Raw genomic sequence first — 11,970 nt, 5'->3', positions numbered from 1 at the left:
CTCAGTCACACACACATGTACACACAAACCTCCGGCGCCCAAATACACTGTACATACACACAGATGGAGAGCTCATGCTTGTCACATGCACACTTGTGGGCGTGGCTTCTTGACCTCCCACTGAACTGGGTATGGTGAAAGCACGCGCGGTCACCAACCTGTAATTTATGCTGGTATCAAACTCCACCCACATAGCTAGAGAACCTTCCTCATTGGTCACTAACTTGGATCAGCTCATTGCAGGGTGTGTCTTGGGTGTGTGTGATACACACTTCACATAATTTCATATGGCAATGATACATGCAGGGAGCTCTCTCCCTGACCATGTGCAAACATTGCATTGCAAAGGCATAACACGTCACAGATCAGCTATCTTCACAGAGTAACTTTGCAAGGTTAATCATGATATCAAGTTCAGATGAGGAATAATAAGACATGTTTTATGTTGTTTATTAGTGGTCTCTGTTTATCAGGATGACCCAATTTGTGCCATAGTCCGGGGCTGGGAATGCTCAGCCCGACAGTCTGAAGACCAGCAGGGTTTGAGATAGCGACTTGACCGAATATGATGTGATTTTTGTATTATTATTATTTTTTTTTGGAGAGGCTTACAGCCGGCTACGATTGCCGTTACAGCCGGAAAAAATAGCCGGTTGCCGGCTATTAACAAGAACCCTGCTACCGGTCAGTCAAAGCAATTCACTCACTCCTCCAGAATGGTTGGAATATTTGGGAGATGGAAGATGAAGTCATGTCTTTTCACTGGTGTAATCCCTAATGCCCCGTGATGGGATTGTTGGCGCAAGAGAGGGAGACTGCTGTTCTTTGGGGATAGGGGGAGGAGAAGATAGGGGGAGGTAGGAGATTGAAGGGCAAGGAGGAGGGGGTAGAAGATGGGAATGAGGAGTAGGAGGGGAAGGGGGGGGGGGAGATGGGAGATGAAGTTATGTCTTTTCACTGGAGTAATGCCCTTTGATGGGATTGTTAGCGCAAGGGGGGGGGGGTGCATCCTACAGTGGATGAGAGACTAGATATGGGGAGTAATGCCCTGTGATGGGATTTTTAGTCAGGAAAGGGAGACTGAGTGACATTTAGGATAGGGGTGGGGAGGAGAGGGGTGACATGAGTTATGTCTTCACCTTTGTAATTGGTAATAACCTATGATGGGATTGTGAGGTCGAGAGGGATGTACCATTAAGTTGTAGAGGCATTGAGGTATATTGGAGGATGGAAGGTGAGGGGGAGGGAGAGGGAGAGAGGATGGGAAGGAGCAAGAACTTTTCACTGGTGTAATCATTCACACCTTTTGGTGGGACCTCGAGCAGGAGGGGCGTAGATGGACATAACTTGTAGTAGAAGAGAGGCTGAGATGTACTGTACTGGGAAAGGGGGAGTGGGGTAGGGGAGAGGAACTCTTCACACCACTCCCATTCTCCTCGTTTACTCCTAGCTAAGTCTCTACACAGCCTAGGGTGTGTTCATTGACCTCTATGGGTGGGGAGCAAGCATAATTAAAGTCTTCGGCTTGACATTGCCATGGTATTTACACCCTTCTCACACCCCAAGTTTACTCCTAGTATACCCCTATAGCTCTTGTCTGGACAGCATAGGGTGTGTGCTCAGTGGACATCTTTAGGTGGGGGAACAAGCGCAAGTCAGATGGTCGTGGCATTGCCAGCATTCCATGTAAAATCAGGCCAACCTACCAGGAGCACTAGAACCATGCAATGACCATGCTAAATAAAAAAATTAAACAATTTATTCATCCATAGGAAAACGCTATTCAGTATTCACAGTGGCTAAACATAAGCAATTGATATTTCTGTTGATGATAACATTGTTGAATCCATGACTAAGCATAAGCCATTAGTGTCAAGAAATAGCATTCTCTTTTCTTGTAAAATGTCAAAATGCCATTTTCTGCAAATTAAAATTGAATGTGATTTTGACAATTTGTCTAGATAAGATTTGCAATTAGGTTTTAGATTAGGATAAGAGTTAGGGTTAGGTATGGTATTCGGTCTAGGGTTGATGTTTGAATTGGTTTAGTATAGTTGACCATGGAACAATTGTTGGTGGAGCATGTGTCATACCTAGTAGGTCCATGGTCATACACCCATGATAGATATTTGAATTTATAGCCCCCAGAGATACAACCTCATGCAGTATCTCCTCTCATGATGTCTTCCTCTCGGATGGAGGGATAGATCAATCAAATGCATTATGTAGTTTAATTTATAGCCTCCTGAGATAGATGCATGTTCCATTTCCTCCTTTCTGATGTTGTCCTTTGGGATTGAGGGATAGATTAATAACATGAATGATATATGGTATGGCAGATGGGATGCAAGTTTGGATGGTTGTTGGGCTTGGGGATTTACGATTGAAAACATTCAAGTATGAAAGTTGTTTGATAGACAGAGGAAGTAATGTGATAGTGTACTTGATTTATTAAAGGTACATGATAGCTACAGGTTTATAATTTCATAATTCATAAGTGTATAGGCCTAATTATCATTTAATTGATATTTTGTATTCTTATTTACAAAAATTGTACTCTTATGTAATAGACTATCCATCACATAATGAATGATCCAATATTTGCTCCAGCAGCAATTGCTTAACTCTACATTTTATTGAATATATATAGGGTTAGGATGGCATTTGGACGTACCTTTGCAATGGTGCATAATAGTTTGATCATACTTAAATATGGATGGGACCAAAGGTACCTAGAACTGTTAGTATAAATTCCGGGCTAAAAATTAGCAGCTTAGGAAGTGCTTTTGACCACCTTGAATTCTGTCAGGGAACCTTAAAATCTTTCCTTTGTTGCTCTGGTGGCAATTCCATGCAAATTTTGAGCAGTTCATTTCGAATGACCAAGAAAGGTTTTCGAACCTAAGCAATGATCTAGGTTGACAAGTGGCAATCCCATCAAACATTATGGCCTTGCTGTACTCCATGTGGCTAGTGACCAGACCGAATGACCTTATGGACTCATTGTCATAGTATGTCCTTGTCTTATCATGATCAATGACAACCTTTAAGACTGCCTCCTCACAAATGCATTCTAGTCTCACAGACAGACGTGTTGTAGAGGTGTTGTCGACTAATACTGTTTTCACACTGGCAATATTTTGCTTAACCCCGTACTATAGGTGGGGTTAAGGGGGGGGGTCTTAGCCCCACCTATAGTACGGGGTTAAGCCTATTCCACTTTCTGTTCAGACTGGTTTTTACCAAAGTGGGCTAAAGTTGGCTAACCCCACCTATAGTACGGGGTTAACTAACCCTGCAAAATAGCAGGGCTAACTCCGCAATTGTGGTGCTAACTCCTGCTAACCCCGCAATTGCGGTGCTAAGCAAATGAATGAGAACAGAAACGAAAAATAGTCCGGTACTACGCAATGGAGCGTATCGCAGCTGGCCAGATGCGAAGTATGTCCAATCATAACATTCACGATATCCGGGGTTAACGAAATGCAATGAGAATAGCGGGAATTTTCTTATTCCGGAATAGGCGCTAGTACGGGACTAAAAACAGCGTGTGTGAAAAGCCAAAAAAATAGTCCGGGGTTAAGGATAGCACAGGGCTAAGCAAAGTACGGGGTTAAGCAAAACCAGTGTGAAAAGAGTATTATGGACTATGGATATTGGATTATTTAGGCCTTGACGAAAGCTCCCAAAATCTAAGTCTTGATCTCCAAAATTCAAAATTTTGACATGGGGTTCATGCATGTAGACCCCAAAGTTCCAATATGGACTTCATAAACTTATTGTAGAGCCATGGATTATGGATGTGGGGATTTGGCATATTGGTGAAGGCTTTTGACTCTCGTACAAGAGGGTCCTGGATTCCAGCCTTGCTCGATGCCTAAACCTTAGCACAAGGTGTTTTACCATCATTTGTCGCTCTTGACCCAGGTGTATGAAATGAGCACCTAGCAATGCCAGATGATGATCGCATGGCCAGCATGAGAAATCAGCATTCTTACTGATGAGGATATCCCGGTTAAATAATACCATATTATTGCATTTTTATTATAATAGATTCTTTGGACTCGATATCCATATATAGGTTTTTTAGCTTTGAAGAGTTTTATCAGGGGTAGATGTTAACGTATTACAAATGGGGATTTGGAGCAGAGTAAAAGATTTTATTAGACCAAAGTTCTGTCTGGGAGAGGTATTGTAAAAAGACAGAGAAATCATATTTTTCATTAAATATGGGAACAAATGAAGGAATGATTGTAGTCTTATTGAGATGTAAAGAGAACAAAGTGCAGTGTTTATAGGTCACAAGTAGAGGGTCTCCATGCATAGACTAGCTGTGATCTAGCCAACTGTCAATACAGCTGGCCATCATAAATAAACACAGCAAGCATAATATTTAGCTGACTGCGGATACCCATTCATTATAACCATAGTAGTAAGATACATTGAGAAATCATTGCCAATAAATTCAATATTTTCATGATATCAGTGATTTATGAGCAGAAATGTGTATGTGACATCATTGATGAATGGTGACATAAAAGATGGAGACATAATTTATAACGCAGTAGAGTAAGAGAGAACGTGGAGGAAACAGCTTTGAAATGAATGAATGATTATTAACTATTGCACTACAATTGGAATTATATTTAAAGTAAATATTACTTGTCTGTACATTTTGAAAGTATCAATCATATCCTAGATTTCAAGTTCTAACTCAACTTCGAGCTCAACTTTCAAGCATAAATCTACTTATTTTAATAAAAGTGTTATAAAGCTGCCTTTGTATTTCTCTAAGGAAATTTGAATTAAAAAAGATGGTGCAAAATAAAATGTAAATTTTGTTAGAATATTATTATTGTGCCTTCAAATTCAATGTATATTTGCATTTCAAAAGAGAGTTTGTGTTTTTGTGTCAGATGCAGTTATTTTAACTTTTTTTCTTTTTTGGTTTATGGCAAAAAGAAAAAAAACACCAACATGAATTTTAAAAATTAAACAGATAAACCTTGATCACATTTGATATCTGATTTAAGAAGATTATTCCAATTTATATGTCTTTGTTATCTTAGTTGAAAGATAACATGCTATTTTCCTTCTCAGTATCCATTAGAAAGAAAATCTATGGTATTCTTAGTTTGAGTCTTATTAGTAAGTCAGCAGGGACGCATGATTCACTTATCATTAGCTTTCCAGTGCACTGTGGAATGGGTTCTTTATGGCATACTTAAACAAAGTGATACACAACCTGATCACAAAGAAAATCATACTTTATCTTTCTTCCCACTGGGACTTCTTCTTATACCAAGCACATTAAAATGATATTCAGAAATGAGATCATCCCTAATTTACAGATCCCTGTGGACTACAGCTAATTTGTAGACAAAAGAATCGTGGAAATGGCAATCTCTTAAAACTGTGATGGAATCCACAGTCCCATTAACTGTTGTTTGTGTCATATGTATAGCCGACACGAGTGGAATCCAAAATGTTTGTGGAGAATGGTTATTGCAGATGATTTCATTTTTTTCGAGCTCGGAGTTGGTAAATTGCTGATTATGGGGATCTCGATGACTCATTCCTTTAATGATTTAGGAATGGTCTTGCCAATGGAGGGTGCCTGTGTATCTCTGTGTGTGTGAATCGTGGGGGACCACTGTGTATCTCATGATTTAAGCAAGAATAAAGGAGGTGGGAAGAGAAAAAAAGAGGTAGTTCAGTAGTCAATGGAGAAATAAAAGATAAAGAGGGGAATAGAAGAAGAGAATAGATTAAACAAAGATTACATGTATTGATTAACCACTATAACTTGAGTCAAATAGTAAAGAAAATATACATACAAAATAAGTAGTGCACTTTAAATGATTTTTGTTACATCTATGCAGTGTATTTTGTCTGCTCAGTGTCATAAAGGTGTTAACTCTTATTACTTGCACAGTGTTAAAGCCCTTCTTGCTCCAAAAAGAAAATTTATCAGTTGCATTTGCATGAAAATGATGATATCCAGAGAAAATACCCAGTAGAAGAACTCGTTTGAGATAAGAGTTTTATTTTATTGAAATTGAAAACATTAAATTCCAGCTAGACATATGTGAAGTACTAATCATCTCCTCCTGAGCTGTCCCTGTCAATATGTAATAAAGACACCTTGCTGTTTGCAGAGGGCTGAGTAAGCTACTTTAAATGAACAAACAAGTTTTCTGTAGTTATCACATTAATTGCACCCCATTGCTTCAGATGATTCCATGGCCATATACACATAATAAACAGCACATATAATCCTTATCTGATTTCACACATTTATTAGAATGCGCGGTATCTTTGATATGCGATGTTGTTTTCATCCAGGTGTAAATTTCCTGTGAAGGTAACATACATTTCACCTGTCCCAATGAGTTTTACACCTGGGAAGAACAGGTGCAAGGCTGTCTGTGGAATGCAAGTAATCTATGTTAATGTCACTAAAGAAACAGGTGTATTGATTTGTATGTTACAGAAGTGAATTTATCCAATTATAGTCCTTTCTGTGGTTTTGGTAAATCTCTTTGAGCTGTGTTGATATGAATGGATTTTTATTCTCTGGCGTTTTCATTTGTATGTTACGCTAGTTATGAATGTATCCAATTATAGCTCTTTTTTGTGGGTCATTTTTGTAAATCTCTTTAAGCTGTGTTGACTTGATATGAATGGATTCTTTTTTCTCTCTTGATGACTGATAAACAATGACAGTGGAAAAGGAATAGACTGTATCAAGGCCTTTCACACAAGGCATTGCGTGGGGTGTGACGCCCCCATTCACTATTTCCTGTCTACGAATATTGACTTTTTTTTTAGCTTTGTCAGCAAATCTCCAAAGTTGATGACTTTTTCTTTTTGGGTGTCAGACAACTGTAGGAACCTCTGTGCAACTTTAAAAAAATATTCTTAATCCAATCATAACATGATTATGTATGTATGGTAAGTGGTGCACAATATTTGAACTGTAAATAGGCTTCATGTAAGATGTAAACAGTGGCTAACCAAGACAAAAGACTGATATCCATGATCTGTTTAGAGCCAAAAGGACATTAAATCATATCATTCTACACAGGATTAAAGCCCTTCCAGCTCCAAACAGACAGTATAATATTCTGGTATGTTTTATCAGAATATCTCATAGGCTGACATGTTGATATATGAGTTACTGTTTCCAGGTACCCATTGTATTTCCTATAACAGATGGTTTCATTTTTCTGAAAATGTTTCTATTTCCGCTCCGCATACTTTGATCATTCTCCAGAGATCCATGGCTTGCTCAATTTGGATCCTGAATTTGTCTAAGAAGGACCTTTTGAACCAGAGGTCCTCAAGGAAATGCTACTTTTAAGAGTGTTTTTGTTATTTTCAAAAATTGGTTTCAAAGGCTTGATGTTATTTAAGTATTTCTATTTCATACCGTACAACCTCAAGGGCTTGGCTAGGATTTTTTCCTCTCAAAATTCTGTCTTTGTCGAAATTGAAATATTAATCATGAAAAACAAATCAACATTGTATAAAACAAGAAATAGTAATCAGGTTTTATTTGATTTTTGTAATTCCAGATTCTAATCAATAAACATACCGCTAACTTTGTACAAAAAAAGATAAAGTATTCAATAGATATGATTTAAGATTATCATCATCATCATCATCATCATCATCAGCATGAAGAAATTTAAAGAATACAACAATGCAGTAGACCAGTTGAAATTTCTTTAGCTCCTCCACTAATTTGTTTGATATTATGTAGAAAATTGAATCAAATATCGGTTGCTTATCATACCTTACATACTTGAGTCATGCAGGCTAGATATTTATATCCATCTTAAATAAATGTTCATGTAGAATGTTGGAGCCCTTACAATCCAATCATCACATTTCCAGTGCTGTGATTTCAACACTGATAAGGACCCTCCAGGTAAAATGTGATCGGAATGAAGACTGCCCCAATCACATAAGAAATTTAAACATTTCATAGCTTTGAATAGTTTCTTACAGTTTTATGTTTCTTACTAAATTTCAGATAAAAAAATGACATATTGTTGCATATTTCCAGTGTACGCCTTATTACATGATATGTGATTTTGATTTGATTTGATTTGATTCAACAGGAAAGTGTACTAGAAGAAAAAAATAAAAGATAGAAAAGGAGGAAAGATTTATTGGTTTGATGAAATGACAAGATACATTTATGTAGGACCTACACATTGGTTTGTAGTCTACTAATTCAATCAAACCGGAACTGGGTCAAAGATCATATTTAACAAAGCAAGCTTAACTTAGACCACAGACAACTTTCTTTGTTAAACCCAATTTTGAGCAAAAGTTCAAGCTTAATGTTGGGAATTAAATTTTAGTAGCATGTAGGCCAGAGTTCAGCAAAAAAAGGAAGGATGGAAAACTTCATTTTCAAATCTGATGAGGGCCCACTTAGGCATGGGTATCGAGCCATCTCAAATCACCCAATTGTCACAGGCTTCGTGCCAGAACGAAGAGGAGGATATCAACTCTTGACAGCCAGAAAGGCATTAACCCATATCATTTTACCTGCATTGGAGAGTTAATGCCCTTCTGGCACTCAGCAGACAATATGTGGAGAATGCTAGATAGATATGTGCTAATGATGTCTCCTCATATTGTCTTAGGATTATGTATCACACAGATAAAAATACTGGGAGGTATGAGAGGGAGGGAACCAATAATGTGGGAGGAAGAAGTTTGCAGGAATTTCACAGCTTCGTCTTTCACTTCCTGGTGAATTCATCATGTACAGAAGGAATAATGCTTTGAAGAAGGGAGAGAGGAGGAAGAAGGAATAAAAGGAATGAGAGGAAAGAGGAATGAATAAAGAACATGAGTGAGAATGAAAGGAAGAAGATTTTCAGACAATAAAAGACGAAGATTGGAGAGAAATTAAAAGAAACAGATGATGGAGGAATAAAGACATAGCGCTAGAATGAATACAAGTGGGAAAGAAAGAGAGAGGGAAAATAGATAATGAAGTTGAGGAAGAGGGAGTAAAGGAGGATGGTTAGGAGGAAGAGGTAGAGGAGAGAATAGATGGAAAGAGAAAAGGGAATCAAGAGAAAGAATACAGATGAAGAAGCAAAATGGGATGATGAAGAAGAGGAGGGAGTAAAAAAAATCGGGATGATGGTATTAATGGATAAGCAGGGTAGATAGTAGCCTTATCAAACAAGAGAATATAGATCGAAGAAAACAAGATAGAAGTGGGAGATATTAATAATTTTGAGAGTACATCATTCACACCATCATATTTGTCATGGGGTTGTTGGTATGCACTATTTGATGGATAGGCTGGAGATAGTTGATTAACCTGTATGACAGTGCTGCCCATGTAACACCCACACATATTTTTTTAATATTATTCCTTTAATATTATCCTTTTTCGGACATTCATGTTTGTTCCAGATTGGGGGGGGGGGGGGGGGGGGTCCTAAAAAGTTTGATTTTCAGGAGAAAAAAAATTCCATCTTCTGAAAATATACTTATTATTTCATTCATCATCAGTAGGTCCTTTTATTATTATTTGTTTATATATAATTAGATATTTTATCATTATATTGCACTGTGAAGAATTGACGACTTTGAATACTAAGCTTGAGATAACTTTGGCTGGGACCTACTGGGAAAATGCATGTGATACCAAAATATGACAATGCTAAATGAAATCCGACAAATAGTGAATGAAATGGTGAATCGCTTCACACTGTATTATGTTGTCTTTTCTTTTCTTTTTTTCACTCGTTTCTCTTTACTCTCTTTACTCTATCCCCCTATATATATATATATCTCTCTCTCCCTCTCTCCCTCTCTCCCCCTCTCTCTCTCTCTCTCTCTCTCTCTCTCTCTCTCCCTCTCCCTCTCCCTCTCCCTCTCCCTCTCCCTCCCTCTCTCCCTTCCTCCCTCCCTTCCTCACTCTCTTCCTCACTCTCTCTCTCTCAACATCAGTGCTAGCATAGGTAAGGTCTGAATTCTAAGACTACTAGTCATTTGCATACCACATTTCCTTGTTTGGCAGGGTAAACATGGTTACATAATCCCCAGTTACCCTCAAATACCACCAGGTGGTATATCCAGGGGGTGTAAGTTTGCCCCCATGAGGTCATAAAATCCCCACTAAAGCAGTGATAATCTCCAATTATAGAAGCTTGACCTCAGCTGGCCTTGTTAAGGACAAAGTTCAATGAACTATGGATGTAAACAATGAATCTCTGCTCCTATGTACTTACACATGACCTGGAAGTGGAAGGTTAGGGTTGGGAGATGTGAGTTTTTACCTAGTTTAGAGGAAGAGTTTATATCTCTTTCTTGCAGATATGGTCTTGAAAATGGACAGTGCTTGTCACAGCCATGTTTTGTATGGCGACAAGACCAGGAAGAAAGAGAGGAACAATTTCCAGCTTTTGCTTGCAAAGATGCTATTGAAGATTGAAGATTTAAACTTCAAGAAGCTTTTCAAAGCCTGGCCTGATCTTGCATCACATTGAGAAATTCACATGCTAAATGCTAAAAAAGACAAAAACCAAACACCAAATTTTTTATCAAAAAGTGTATATTCATTTTAATCTAATATAAACCTCATATATAATTTTGCTTGAAAATTTATGTAGATATTTTGTTAAGCATTTGTAGATGGGTTTCCAAATGATGCAACCCCTTTAATTATTTTTTTTATAAATGTAATGCTTCCTGGGAGAATTTTCAATTATTTAAACATATTTGTGGCTTACACAAACCCTTTAATTTTGTTAAAATGTAATTACTGATAGGCTATCAAACTACAAAACTGACTAATGAGTGTATCTGGAGACGATTTTTGTGATTAATGAATGATAGAGCAGCCCCCCTTTCTTGATCATGTTGCTTGATTGAAGATTTACAACCAAACATGAATGTTATACTCTTTTCCTCCTCAAGGCTCAAACCAAGGTAGTGCTTGTTCTCTTCATGGATCCCCTGGGGCAATGCTTAGTCCAATTCAACCTCAAGTGGATTTGCTCAATGTCAATAGCACAGTAAACCTAATGATGTTAATACAGAGGGAAGGGGAACACACATGTATCATAAATCATGGTGGTATTGGTAGGGATGGAAAGAGATGCAGAGTGGAAAGGGTTCGGAAGACAGGTATGGATAGCTTATATGCTGTAAAAGGATGGTCTTTATCTGTTTGCTGTTTGATTTTGTTATCTGAGTGGAGGATGTTTGTGATAAAATGTTCTCAAAAATGCAAAATATGATGATGATTTTTCAGTTTAGTTCATTTCATACTTTAATTAAAATCCAATTCAAACAGATAAATGCAAATACACTGTACATACACATATAGAAATGTATAGAAATTTACAAATTTAAGAAAAGTTTTAAGTATGAGAGAGAACAAGGGGAAGAAAAAAAGAAAATACACAACAGAATATACAAAGAAACGGAGTAAGGAGGTTGATAATATGGTATGATGATGAAAGTGATGGGGCTGGTGTTGGTGGTTATTATGTTGGAGATGGTAGCAGTGAGGATGAGGATGGTGGTGGCAGTGTTGACAGTGATAGCAATGATGATCATGAAAAATGTTTGCATCGTGATTTTCATATAGTTGTGCATGTATTGATAATAAAAAAAAATACAGATAGATTGAGGTAGAGAGGGAACGAAAAAGAAAGAAGAAGGAAGAGATGAAATGGAGAGAGTGGGAACGAGAGAGAGAGGGAGAGAGAGAGAACGAGAGATAGAGAGAGAGAGAGAGAGAGAGAGAGAGAGAGAGGGGGGTGGGTAGCCATCGGATTTAGAGTAATTCTCACAGCTAAAGTTCCTTTGCAAATATGAATACTCTGTATATTTCTTTTGCTATGTTGACACATCACAATTATTCCCTGGGGAAATACTTAGTCTAAATTCAGTACAATCCGATCAACAGATTATCACTTCATTTAT

The sequence above is a fragment of the Strongylocentrotus purpuratus genome, unplaced genomic scaffold, assembly GCF_000002235.5.
Source record: "Strongylocentrotus purpuratus isolate Spur 01 unplaced genomic scaffold, Spur_5.0 spur5_scaffold_7, whole genome shotgun sequence".
NCBI lineage: Eukaryota > Metazoa > Echinodermata > Echinoidea > Camarodonta > Strongylocentrotidae > Strongylocentrotus > Strongylocentrotus purpuratus.
This window is presented reverse-complemented; position numbering follows the sequence as displayed.